The sequence below is a fragment of the Agelaius phoeniceus genome, chromosome Z, assembly GCF_051311805.1.
Source record: "Agelaius phoeniceus isolate bAgePho1 chromosome Z, bAgePho1.hap1, whole genome shotgun sequence".
NCBI classification, from domain to species: domain Eukaryota; kingdom Metazoa; phylum Chordata; class Aves; order Passeriformes; family Icteridae; genus Agelaius; species Agelaius phoeniceus.
The window spans coordinates 63,836,974-63,851,468 of record NC_135303.1 but is presented as its reverse complement, the minus strand read 5'-3'; the positions used below and the strand labels follow the sequence as shown (position 1 = coordinate 63,851,468).

Below are 14,495 nucleotides of genomic sequence, written 5' to 3'. Positions count from 1 at the left end.
TTCCATGGTAACATGAATATTCTGTATCTAAATTTTTAACAAAAAAAATTTATATGCGTCTGGAAGAATTCTGTAGCTGTCCCTGACTTAGTAGTCAAAATATAGTACAAACACGGGAACTTCTCCACAAATATCCACTGGGAAAATGTTCTTTGGTCCTTATCAGCCTTTGCATAGTGCTTTAAAGTATTTCTTATACTTGTCACGTGTCCAAAGCAGCAATATTTTCAGGGCATACGTACTATGACAAAGACTTTTCCGAGGCCACTGGAGCTTCAGGATGTTCTAGTGCTGACATTTTGAGTTGTACTGGTTCCAATACGGATTTTTGCTTACTCCACAATCCTTTCAGGATGTACATGCTGTGATGTGCACACAGCCATGGCCACAGACACTTTGAAGTGTACCTCTTTGCAGGTGGACATACATCCTACTTCACACTGCAGTTCCAGCCTGCCCCCTACAGCAGCATACAAAAAGCAGTAAAGTCCTAGTCAACTACCAATCCAGGCAACAATTTATTGAAATTGTCCCAGTCACAGTAGGGCAGAAAACAAGGACTACAGCAATCAGCAAAAGCAAATATAATGTCAAGCAAGCAAGCCCCATGGCAAGTACAAGACCCTTTTAGTTATTAACTGTTATAAATTTGGGCTACCACACTCCAATCAAATCTATTGTCTTTAACCCTTGAGCCCTGTTGGATTCCTAAAATAGACAGCTGTGGTTTAAGCTGCATTGAGAGCTAAGCACCACGCAAATGCTCACTCACTACACCTTAGCAGCTGGGATAGAGAACTGAAAGAGTAAAAGTGAGAAAACTGATGGGTTGAGGTAAAATAGATTAATAAGTTAAAAGCTGCAGAGCAAATTCTTTCTAAAAGCTAAAAAGGAAGACTTTCACCACTTCTCATGGGCAGGCAGGTGTTCAGGCATCAGGAACGCAGAGCTCCAGCATGTGTTCATAGTAACTTGGGAAGACAAATGCCATCACTCTAAATGTGCCCCTCTCTCTTCTTCTTCCCTAGCTTTATTTATTGAGCTTGATGGCATATGGCATGGAATAATAGCCTTTGGGTCAGTCTGGTCAGTAGTCCTGGGTGTGTCCCTGCCCAATCTCTTGTGCACCGCTGGCCTCCTCCTTGCAGGGAAGCATGAAAAGCATGCTGTTGTTCAGCAGTAACTAAAGCATGACTATGTTATCAACGTTTTTTTCCACCAGAAATCCAAACCACAAAACCATGTGAGCTACCATTAAGAAAATTAGTCATATCCCATCCAAAACCAGTACAAAAAAGAACAGTAGTGATAGGCAAGGTACCATGGATTGTCAATATGCATTCCATGTAGACCACTTAAACAGAATTTTTATTCAACAATCTTTTCCTACTTTGTTCCTCCTCAGTCAACACTTTCTTCCTGATGCTGTGTTTATTTACACTTTACAGTTACTGTTCAACATACTGTCCTTCCTGCCTCCCATTCATGCTCTGTAACCTTATCTTCTTTTTCCTTACCATTTTTTTATGTTCAGAATGGTGCTGATAAAACTTTTTATGGACAATCTCTTAGATCATTGTGCATAATGAATGCCAGGAAAAGAAGGCTTCTCCTACTTTTTCTACCAAAAACTTATTTGATTTCAATTGAAATATCATGTGGATATCCTCATGTTGTCAAAGGATGTTCCTGTTGTAGCCTTGGATATGACTAAAGCTAAGAAACTTTAATTGCTTTTTAAAAATCAAGTAAATAGTACCTCCTGTTCTTTCATCTCAGTTTGAAGGTAATTCCCCTGCTAATAAAGCAAGAAAATCTTTGAAATTTCTGTAAAATTTTCTTGTAAAAACAAACATGGAAGTGGTGGTTTGGTAAAAGAACTTACATTGTGGCATCTTTAGGGTTCCATATTTGACTAATTTAGGGTTTATTTGCCAAATATATATTTAATACCTTTGGATTGCACTAATGAATATAAAGTCTGAGGGCATATGACCTTATTTTTGAGGTTAAATGAACTAGCTTGTTGGGACTTCTACACCTTCATTTCCATGTGAAAGGAATTAATGAGTCCTTTATCTCCTCTGACCTATCCTCTTGCTCATGGCTTTCAGTTTGCTTCACTCTCTTTAACTGTTTTATCATATATATGTTACTAACCTCTTTAGTAATAGATTCCCCGTCTTCTATTTTATGGAAATTATTTTCCTCCTTTAGTTTTATTTTATTATTTAAACTTCTAAACTTTTTTTCCCTCACTTGGGACCCATAAATAAACTCAAGAATCTAACTAAATTTTTGAAAAATAGCTCCCAAGAAAGCTGGATTTCCTTTTATTTTTCCCCATCAGATCAAGATGTTGCTTTGTTTTCAAGTTTTGTACACACTCAAAATCATTTTCTGTGAAACTCTGAGAATTAAAGTAATTAAGGATAATATCGAGCTGAATGAGAAACTATTATGACCATTGTCAAATCTCAGTCTTCACATTGGCAGTTATCATAATACTGAAGAAGGGTGTGGAGTAAGACTGGAATATTCACATGTGGGATCAGTATTTTCTGGAAAAAAATTTAATGTGTTAAGACACGTTTGTTAAATTTTCTCTCAGTTACAACCAAAAGAAAGTAGCATGAGAAAAGTGTATCTGGCTGAGCTGGAGTTCATTTTCCCATAGCAGCCCTCTCCAGCTTTGCATTGGCAGCTGAAAGAATGTAGCAGATACACCCGTGTTTTGGCTACTGCTGAGCAGCACTGGCACATCATCAGCTCTGCCTTTCCAACAGTGCATCAGTAGGCAGGGATTTGGCAAGATCCCGGAAGGGCACACAACAAGGAGAGCTGACCAAATTGGCCAAAAAGATATCTCATGCCATATTATTTCTACTCAGCTATAAAAAAACCAAGAGAGAGGAGTGGGGGCTTTGGGGAAAGGAATTGAGGTTTGCATCTGTTACTGACATTTGCCTTCCAGGGCAACCAATATGGGTACTCAAGTCCTGCTTCTCAGGAAGTAGAAGGATAACACACACTGAAGTAAAGTAGAGAATACACATTTTGTTTTTCTTAGCTTCTGCGTGCAGCCTTTATTTTTGCTTTATTAAACTGACCTTTTCTTGACTCATTGGTTTTTTACATTTTATTTACTCCCTGCCTGTCCTGCTGAATGGCTTGGTAGGCATATGCCAAGGAATGTCAGGAGATAACTACATTCATTTATTAGCAAAAAAAAATAGTGTGGTAAGCACTGCAAGGACAATACAATGTGATATTCTTTTCTATGCACTATCATAATCTGCCTGTTTAGTTTTCATTCCAGAATCTTTATTGTGGGTGATGAGGCAAGAGACAAGAAGAACTGAGTTTGTTTTTTAGAGAAAGGACAGGCATGTATCTCTGACAATTAAGAAAACCTGTATTTAGCTTTCAAATGAGTGAATTTGATAAGAATTCAGTGAAGGAAATAAACAGGAAAAGCAGGATGTAATTTTAGAGATACTATTCTTCTCCCCTCCCTCTGTGTCTACCATGCTTGAACAGTAACTGAAGAAGTTCGAATAAGTGTCAATTTATCCTTTTCCCTCATGGCCATCTGATCAAATCAAAAAGGCTGGGCAAAAACATCAAGAAAGTGACATAGTGAAAACTATGTGACAAATACATATGATGTTATATCCAAAGAGAGAAATGAAAATGGATGCAACTAGAAAGAGTTGGAAAGATACAGACCCCACGTTTAATAGCGGCTGATGGTTTGGAGGTTTTTAACTTTCTTATTTAAACTAGAAATTAGAGCACTTACCAGAGCAGTTTGGGAGGCAGTTAGGTCTACACGAAGTGGAGTGCAGTGTGACAGTAAGACAGGTAAGATGGCACGGCTCCCACAAGAGATCTAGCTGTGACAACATGTAGATGATTTAGGCTGTACAGTCTGTGTTCCTTCTTCTGGGCTGCTTCCAGTACTAGAGCTAGTGTGTATGACTACTTTGGATACGTGTGTAATTTTACTTGAGCCTGAAACTGGGAGACCTTGAGAGCACATAGACAGGGAATAATGGCAACTGTTCAATTCTAAACATAACACCAACTAAGAAAATACAATCTTCACTCACTAAACTTGCACAGCCCCTGGCAGTTATTCAGTGCAATTAGGACAGCAGAGATATAAGAATAAAAGAAATATTTTTCATAATAGTGACAACCTTTTTATAACTCTTTATATTGATGTGAATGTTTCAAAATTTTATTGTGAAAAATGTGAATTAGGAGCACATTATTATTCCTTAATATAGAAATTTTCAGTTAAATGTAACAGCTAAGATAACTATATATGTGAAGGCATTCTTCCTCTTCTCCCCATTGAAAGCCTGAGATTCCACAGTCTACTGCTACCTAAATTAAGACAGGTGTTCTAAAAATACATTTTTAGGTCACATACTCTTGCTGAGATCCTTGCTGTACAAATTCTTCAAGTTTACAGTTCTGGAAGTGCAGAAGAAAGATGATGCAATTAAACTTGTTAGACGACTAGGAAAGAGATATAGAATTAAATATATGTAATTCTTATATGGCAAGATAAAAATACCTTTCTCATAACTTATTGATTACATATCTGTTTCAAAATACAAAAGTACAAAATTAAAGTTTAGGAAGCACACTGATTTGCAGAGGTGATTCATTTCAGCAAGGGTCAACTTAAGTGATATTTCATTGCCTTTTCATCCTGGGCTCTGGATATCATAAAAATAAATATTTGTGACAGACATGTTAAGGTAACTAACACATGCATGCTTAACCTTGTTTGTTTAAAGGTAAATATCAGAGTTAATTTTAAATAACACCTAAAGCTAATCAAGTAAAACTACAGTAAATATTAGTTAAGGGCAGCCACTGTTAGATCACAGAATGCCAAGGTAATGATAAGATATTAATAGTTTCTTCATGCTATAGCCCATCCATGTTCCTCAGAGATAATGAAGATATTTTAAATTATTCCTCTGTTGTGATTTAAATCTATTCCTCTTTTGTGAGGAAATGTTATGATTTCTAAAAGATGAAATAATATCAATAATGAAAATTCATGCAGAAGTAGTACATGAGACCAAAAATCCTCCCATGATTTCATTTCAGAGATGGATTCTCTGAAGCCATATGTCTTTTAATTCTTCTTTAAATACCAAATAGGTTATGAAAAAACTGAGAAAATTAGCCATCATCACCTAATGAAAGGAGCTGAGAACTCCAATTTAATTTAGGAAGTTGAGACCTTATAATGAAATAGTGGCATCATTCTAATGAATTCTGATATAACACTTGACATAGAGCACTGGAACTGTGAAATATCTGATTTTTCATTTGGAAAGCCAAATAAATAATTCAACACTTACTGAATTTTTTTCCCCCCTCATTTGAAGCCAGTTTAAAGAGGAAGGTTTATCCATTCCTCTTGTTTACTGATAATTTTTACATAGATCAAAATAAATTTCATTTACGAATCAACAAGTTAATAATTATTTTCTGAAGTCACTACTTGCAAATATGTTTCAAGATTTATATTTTCATCTGGATGAATTCTATACAAGGAACATGTTATGAACAGTACAGAATCCAATAAGAAAAACAAGTCTGTGTATCATTAAAACTGGGGTACTAGAAAGAGGGCCTTAGCATTTTAATATGATTATTGCATATTTTACAATACAAGTCTTAAAAAAGCCAGCTCAGCAACATTTTCACTAACCACAAACACACACACACATATGAACAAAATAAGCAGGTAAAAATACGAACAAATAAATAAAGTCAATATATTTCAGGTTTACTCTGAACATGTACAGACTTGACTGATATGTAGATTTAGGAAGAGTTTGTGAAACTTCATTATGAAAAAATAATATTTTATTTCTTTTTCAGTAAACATGGCAATATATTCCCCTTTAGAAATCTTTTGTATTCCTGGAGTGGGGCAGGAGAAGAGAAGTAGTTTCAAATAAAAAAAATATTTAAGTGAATCAGTTTGAAATTTTATTTAAAAGTGAATTAATGGTAGCTGCAATTTCTAGACCTGAGTGTTCTGTTTCTCATGGCTTCACAGGTAAAATAGAGAACCATGGAGACAGGATTGTGCAACATACCCAAGTTAATGCATGATTATTTTTGACACTCTTGCATGTATTAGAAATTATCTACATTGTTATTTAACTCACAGTTACTTTTTTGAGTAACTGATTTACCATTGAAGTTAGGCTACATTCTTATATCAATCAAATCTGAGTAGGGAGGCATTCCCATTGAAATAAATCCACATTCATTCAAGATAAGAATGAGAAATGGCAAAAAAATCATGCTTTATGGTATTACTGCACTGAGGGAGAAGAATGGGACTCTAAAACTATTTTATCAGAAATTTGGCAAGATCTTACTGCTGGCAATATATATACAAATCCTGCAGTGAGAGTGCAAATGTCTGAGATAGCAGAACTTAAAATGTATAAAAAGTAAAATTGGATAGAGGAAGAGCAAAGGGATACTAAATCAGATACAGTGGATTTTTAATTTTTTTTCTATTTTTGCCAGGAATCAGATCTTTATAGAGACAAGAGACAAAACAACATCCCTCTTAAAAAAAAAACACAACAAAACCAACAAAAAAACAAATGAAAAAACCCCACTTTTGGTAGTTTTTAGTTAGATGGTCAGACTCCAACTTTTACAGTGAGATGCCTGACATGAAATCAGTAGATGGTGAAAAAATGCACCAGGTGTTCAATTTATGGGAAAAATATCTTATCTGGGGATGAGACTTTTGACCTCCTAATTCAATAAATTAAACTAATTGAAGACTAAAATCCTGGCATGCATAAAGATTATCACCATCAAATAGTAACACAAGATGTATGACACTGAGGATTACTTCAATACTTAGTTGATTATGAGGTGTTGAAATATCAGCGTTAAACAGTTTAAGACTCATTTGATTACAGCATATATTGGATGAAAAAGCATATGCAAGCGATTCTACAGTTGCTTCGCAGAACTGGTGGGTTTTGGCTCTTCCAGTAAGAAATTGGATGACATCTTCTTTCAGGTCTGAAGATGATACCCTTCTCCGGCAATAAAATATATTGAAATTACACTTGCCCTCCTATTTTTGTCTCAGAAACTAAGAAATCTGTCATCCTACTGCCATTATTTTTGCAGCAGAAGTTGAATTGGATTTTTCCAAAACAAATGATTAATGTATAAGATTTTGCAATTTAATACTAGGGGTTTTTTTTCCCTGCACAAGCATCTTGGATCCTGTTTTCAGCAACTGATTTAACATATAAATTGGCCAAACTTGGCAAAAGTCAAGAATATTTAATAGGATACAGATGGTACAGCAGAAAGCAATATCTAGAGATTTGGGTGACTTGAATGCTCTTTAGCCCTCTACCAGCTGCTTTGGCTCAAGTGTGAATGAAGACCTTTTAAGAATCAATAAGTGTATCTTATGTTGTGCCTAAGCATTTGCCCACCCAACTAAGCTGACACCAAAAACAAAAGCAACCATATGGTTTTAAGTATATTAATGAACAGGGCACTACAGCTTGATACTCAAGTTTAAATATGTTAATTTAATACCATCAATTCCTTGCACATTGCTAATTTCCATTGGCCATCTAATACAAAGATATGTAATTCTCTCCAGATTTTCAGTTTCAATGGTAACAGAAAATAAAACAGACAGCAATTGCCTGAGGCTAGAAGAAAATGGAAGAGACACTCAATTTCTTTCTTTACAAACCATAATAAAATCACAGTCAATAGATTTTAGTTATTGGAATCATAAAACAACACTAGCTGCAGTTAAGAATTAAGTCCTTTGGGGCTGTAAGTGCTCTATATGGTGTTTTCAGCCTGTAATGAATGATTACTAATTACAAGGCTCAGATTATATTGCAAGCATTTAAGTGCTGATGTCCCACTATAATAAAGCAGAGAACCTCGAGCAGTGTCCTCCTTTCTCTTTTATGCAGCAGCACACTGCATTTGATGAATTGATCTTCAAGTTCCTAATAAACGCTAAAACGTAAGTGATGGAGTGGATTCCAATTGTAAATGGATTCCTGGGGCATTAGATACTGGAGGCAATATCCTAACAATACTCCATGCTTTCCTCTAGCATTGACTCGTTATTATGTTCAGAGGCTCTTGTGGTTGTGTATATCAAGAGCAGCATTATTGCCACAGTTCAAACTATATACAGCTGTGAAATCTTGGCAAAAATAAAAGAAAAAAACTGAAAGACAAAAAAGATACTAATCTATCCCATGACAACAGTACCAACAATTATGATCAAACAAACAAACAAGTAAATAAAAACTGGAACATGAGAAATTCTGGCTGAATTCTGGAAAGGGAACTTTCCAGAAGGAGAAAGTTGGAGTTTAATCACCAGTGGAGGTGATTAAAAATAGCAATACTCAGAGGAGCACTGGTCATAGCCCTAAGCCACCTGCTATCATGGGACCTGCATCAAGCAGGGGCTGGGGTTGGTGACCCAGTTGGTGATCTGAAGATTCCTTCCTACCGACACTATGACTGTGGTGAAATTTCACTTACAAATTTCTATTACAATAAAGGCCTAATAGCTTGTAGTCTGCACAAAATATCATACTCTCCATCAGTGGATCTGGGTCTTCCCCATGCGAAGGGGGCCCAGCACTCAGGTACAGCTATATACACAGATATCTCTGCAGTAAAAGACAACAGGGAATTATCCCCTCTGCAAGCAAGGAACTACTTTGTTTCCTGGGGGCATTGCTGCCTCCTGCCCTGAGGCACCAGATCCTTTATTGCAGAACTGCTTCTGACTTGTCAGCCCCACCATGTCCACCTGCAAGGCTTTATTCATCCCCTGTATCAGGCTTGGAATTCAGCTTTGGTGGACCTCGTAAGGTTCATGACTATCCTCTTTTCCAGCCTATCCAGGAACCTCTGCAATCCTGCCTTCCTGCATATTAACTTTTTCTAGCAACATAAACTAATGACAGACCTTTACTCAGAAGGTCAATTTACTCATTGCCTCAGAAGTTAGTCATTCATGGTATTATCAGCTTGTCACATCCATATCTTACCAATTTGGTTATAACATACTAAAATACAAAAGACACAGGATGCTTAGTACTTTTAACCTCAATTTGACACAGTCACTTCTTTTATGACAAAAGAGAGATAATATAAGTATGTTTACATATTTTAGAATGGATCAAACAGAATAAACATATGGTAAAATGAATATAAAATATCATTTATGAAATAAAATAATAAATAGATTAGAACTTTTGAATTTATGTTTCTTTTTTAGACATATAAAGTAAATTAAGTAAATTATAATTTTTATATAAACTAGCTTCAAAGAGTATTAAACATTTTCAGCAAATGTGATTAAAAGCATACCATTACAATCACAACTTTAGAATTTACAAAGATTTGCTTAACTGTGCAAAGAAAACTTTTGACAGATAAGGCTGAAAGAGACATTTCTGCATTTTGTATTTTTTTTCCTCACATCAAGCATGAGTGTCTTAGTTTGTTCCCACTGCCTCTCATTGTCATGCCCTGTACCACTACTACTAAGCAATATAGTTTAAAAAATCACATGAATTTCACAAGTACCTTCATCTAAAACATCTAATCTACATTTTAAATAACTAAAGACACAGAGTGGGCTTAAACACATCTTGTCCCAGGTGAAAATCCATTATAAAATCTCATGTGTAGAATCTCTTGTTTAAACTTGCAATTTCTATGAGACTGTTTTTGTGTTGGTGCCTTTCCAACAGTCACAAATCATGGATGAAAGAGGATCTAGGAATCCTTATGGATCTACCAGTGTGCTCAGAATAGAGTCAGGTAACAGAACTGTCAAAAAAGTCCAATGACTCTTTGGATGGCAACTGTCATTATGAACAGTTGCTGGTGACTTATTAGCCTTGGTTTTCCTAGTAAAAATAGAGGTGTTTTAAAACGCTGCTGATAGCAGTGCATTCATGTTGACACTACATGTCAAATATCATCAACACACCTGCACCTGTCATGAACTACAAAGTGTGCTTCTCAAAAGTTATGAAAAAACTTTTCTGATTTCATTACATCATACATTATATTCAGAAAACAATTCTTTGCAACCTTCTTTTTGTCCTTTTCATCATCTTTAAATCAAAATTGACTTGAAGGAAAATTTCTTTCATTTTCCTTCCTTCTCTGTTTTCTCTAACTCCTCTGATCTTATTTCAAACATCAACTTCTAACCTACAGTATTTATTTTTTCTTATTTTTTTTAATTAAATTCTCATTCTCTGTGTCTCTGTTGTGTTCTACTTGATCTGAGCTTACTTCATCTAGGCTTCTCCCTTATACCACTGAAGAAAACAAATTCTGAAAGCCAATTTTTCCCAATTAAAGGAAAAATCCACTGTCATTGTCTCCTCCTCTTCACCTCCTAATAATTTTTAGTGTAACAAATAATTTTACTTTTTAACTTTTTCACCATCCTTCAAAATACAGTGAAAATCACAGACATAAACCTTTGTGGTCAGCTAGCACTGCCATATGACTGATACAATTTTGCAAAATAAAACCTTGGCTTGTGTTTCATTATTGTTTCCTGCTCATATCTAGCTCACACTTTTCTTCTTTAGGCAGTGGGGATATAATCAGTGGACTACCTTAAAATAACAGAATGAAAAACTTATGATTTTCCTGGTGCCAATATCGTTTAATAAATTGTCATTTATTTTCCTCACAGTAGGGTTAAAAAAAAATACAAAAGAGCAAGCACATGCTAAAGGATGCTTGAATGTTCCAGCTTCAATATTGTGCAATTTAGTTCACTGAGCCTCTCTAGTGCCATCTCTGAAATTAATAGGCAGGTTAGCTACATTTTTAAAAAAATATTTATTCAAGAGATGTAAAGATTTAATGGCCAGATCACCTGTACTATTTTATTGTAGAAATAAAATTGCAGACTAACAGATGTGTTAAGGTTTTCGCAGGACAGAAAGAAATGGAATATTTAATAATAAACAATTAATGGAAGAAAATTATGATTACAAAAAATATTAAACTATTCATCTGCAGATTTTCAGGAGGTTGTGTTCAGAATTACTTAGACAAATAGATATGCCAATTAAATACATATGGTGCATAAAACTGGTATTCACCACATATAGTGGCATTAATATTAGATATTCTAATTTGGTACAATTAACCTTTTGTAATTGTTTTAAAGACCTTGTCTAACCATGCAGAATATTACTTCATTGAAGAAATAACTGATTGAGTATAAAACCAGAGGCAAGGCTTCAAGAAACTAAATATACTGTCTGGATACAGTACATTTTTCCTGCTAAGGTTTAAGTCACCTTTATACATTCATCTATTCTTCCAGACAATCTTAGTAATGGAGAACAATTGCTCAAAGTTAAATATTTGGTTTTCATTTTTGTCCTCTGAATTTGAGCTGCGAAATGCAACCCAATACTTTCATGGGCTGGGACAGAGGGAAGAAAGATGATAAAAGTAGAGTGTAGTTTACAATTGTGTGTTAAAATTAAGGATACTATTTGCAAATTTTGTGCTTCATTGCCCAACATATGCTGATGCAGACAAAAAGAACTAGCACAGATATTTTCCCTGTAATATGTTCTGGGAAACAGAAAGAAACTGGCCAACTGGCAGAATGCTAGAGATCAATCACTTGAGTAAAGTGACTGTGTGCTAGTATGGGTTTTGAATGATGTAAGCTGTGTGCTAGTATGGGTTTTGAATGATGTAAGCTACATGGATCAGATTTCCTGCATTAGAATCTTACTCTATATAACCAAAAAGGGAACACAGTTATTGAAAATAGTTAGTCTGAAATAGTTTTGTTTTTTCATAGTACATCAGACCCTTACTCATTACTAGGCTGTTATTATTGAGAGGTAGCCCTGCTCTTTAGTTTGTGGTGAAGCCTTTGACATTTAGATTCTTATTGGTGGAATCATTTATTAGTTCAACAAGCACACAGCCCTTAGTTCCACTTTTGCGCATTTTGTCTAAAATGCTTTGGACTATTTCAGTGCCATGTGACTCACATGAGAAATGAAGAAATTAATCCAAGAGAAATGTTCAGACTGAAAGCATAAGTTTAACTTCAGAGCCTTGGAGACTTCCCTTTGCTACTAAGTACTTGCTAACTTTGCAGATATCCTTTGCAAGTATATATGTTTGCAAAGACAGAAGACTAATGTCTTTGTTTTCTTTGGAAAAAAAAAAGGCATACAAGATTAGCACCAAACACATTTCCTATCTATTATTAACATTATTTAAAAACTTTACAAGTCATATGGTATGACCTTGTTACTGAGCCCTTGCTCAGCTCGTAACTACACAAACATGAGTAAGTGCCAATACTGAATCTTGAGCCCTAATAAACGTAGCCAAACAAATAAATACAAACGTACAACAGTAAAGGAAGGAAAATGTTTTTTGAGGTTTATTGTTCTATTGCCATTTAATGTGACACATGTCTTGCTAAATTCAGAAAATCTTTTGTGCTAAGTGGAAATATTTTTCTTGGAAGAAGATTTCCAAGTAACTTTTCCATTAAAAATTTCATATGGCTCACAAATACCACCTGAATTTATTTGTAACATAAAACATGGCATAAAAGCAAGCCCAGCTAGGTGAACTGAAATACTTAGTCATTCCTCAAGAGTTTAATTGAACCTTGAACTGACATTCCAGAAAAAAATTAACCTAAAATCATACATATCCATGAAACTTTTGACCTGGAGATCTAAGCTATTCCAAAGGGGCCTATTAAAGACAAGAATATGCTAAAAAATGGAAAAGCAGCATTCACAACATATTTTCAATTCTAAGAAACTGAAACTTTTCTGAACTATTAAATTATTTTTAAGCCTCCAATGATACTGCACAGAAGATAAAACTGTTGCAACAAATCTGTTCTTTACCTCATCACTTTCTAGTGGTTCATCCAAATGAGATGAAAAAGGAAAAAAATATTATTCAGAGGACTGTTCACTTAACCTTAATCAACAGAATCCAACTGAATCGTGGAAATCTTAATTTCAAGATTAAGTTCCTCTTTTTAATCCTGATGGCTTTGTCTACCCATATTTCAACAAAAAATGATAAAAATTGCAACCCACCTATTCCTTCAAGTATGCAACTGCCTTGTAGAGAGATGAAGAACAGGGACACAGTGTAGAACCTTTGCACAGCCACCTACTGTGTAGTAGTAAGCTTGGACAAGTAGCTGGAGGAGTAGTGCATATTCCAGTTACACTTGTAGGTTCTCTCTCTGTGAAGAGTCAGTAAATAATTACCTTTAGATTTCCAATACTGACACCATGAACGAGCATCAGAAATTCAGAAAATTTTACTCAAGAGGAACATTCCATTGTATTTGAAAAGTCATGGCAATCAGATGAATTCCCAGTGCCTGGAAAAGAGAAGACAACAGCCGTTAATATAAAGGGTATAAAAAGGGCTTTTGGAAACTACTGATTAGTCAGCCTCACCTCCATGCCTCATAACATCATGGAATAGGCCCACCTGGAAGCCGAGCAAAACATATAAAAACCAGAGATGTGATAGAAATAGCTAACATGGGTTCACCAAGGCAAATCATACCTGAGTCTGAGTAAGCTGGTGGCTTTCTATGCAGAATGATGGAGCTGGTGAATAAGGAAAGAGCTCCTGATGTCCTCTCTCTGGACTTGAAATGATGCCACCCAAATTTTGTTGTTATGTTGAAGAGACATGGGTTTGATGGATGAATTGTTAGATGGATAAAGAATTGATGGAACCGCCCTATCCAAAGTGTTGCTGTCTCAATGTCCAGATGGAGATCAGTGATGTACAGTGTCCCTCAGAGGTCTGTACTTGGGCCAGTGCTGTTTATTAATGATATAAACAGTGAGATTATTTGCATTCTCAGCAAGTTATGGATTACAGAAAAATGAAGTGTAGTTAATGTACTAGAGGGGTGACATGCAGAGGGACCTTGACAGACTTGAGAAGTGTGTGTGAACAGCTTGATGGTTGAACAAGGTCAAGTGAAAAGTTCTGCAAGTGGGTTGGGACAACCCTCAGTATCAGGACAGCCTGGGGTATGAATGGGTTGGGAGCATCCCTATGGAGAAGGACTTGGAGATATTGATAGAGAAAAAATTGGACATGAGACAGCAAAGTACATTTACAGCCCAGAAAGCCAATGGCATCTTGAGTTGCAGCAAAAAAAAGTGTGGCCAGTAGGTTGAGGGAGATGATTTTCCTCCTTTACTCTGCACTGGGAAAACCTCACCTAGACTACTGCATCCAGCTCTGGGCCTCTCAGCACTAAAAACCAGATGAATGGATCCGAGAGGGTCCAGGTGAGGGCCTTGAAAATGGTCAAAGGACTAGAAAAACTCTCCTGCGAATAAAGGATGAGAGAGTTA

The 14,495-nt window shown here is 35.7% G+C and overlaps 1 long non-coding RNA gene across 4 annotated transcripts in view; it reads right to left on the bottom strand.

Moving 5' to 3' along the window:
* Positions 1–14,495, bottom strand: part of LOC143692189 (uncharacterized) — a 52,751-nt gene that overhangs the window by 8,707 nt on the left and 29,549 nt on the right. Inside the window, exons 2-5 of one of the 4 annotated variants that reach the window (XR_013180047.1) lie at positions 13,203–13,495; positions 4,439–4,482; positions 3,803–3,896; positions 243–460 (exon numbers count right to left, since the gene is read on the bottom strand). This is a non-coding gene — a long non-coding RNA (uncharacterized LOC143692189). Of the gene's footprint in view, positions 1–242; positions 461–3,802; positions 4,483–13,202; positions 13,496–14,495 lie in introns of all 4 variants that reach the window. The other 3 variants (XR_013180045.1, XR_013180046.1, XR_013180048.1) reach the window with 3 other exon arrangements.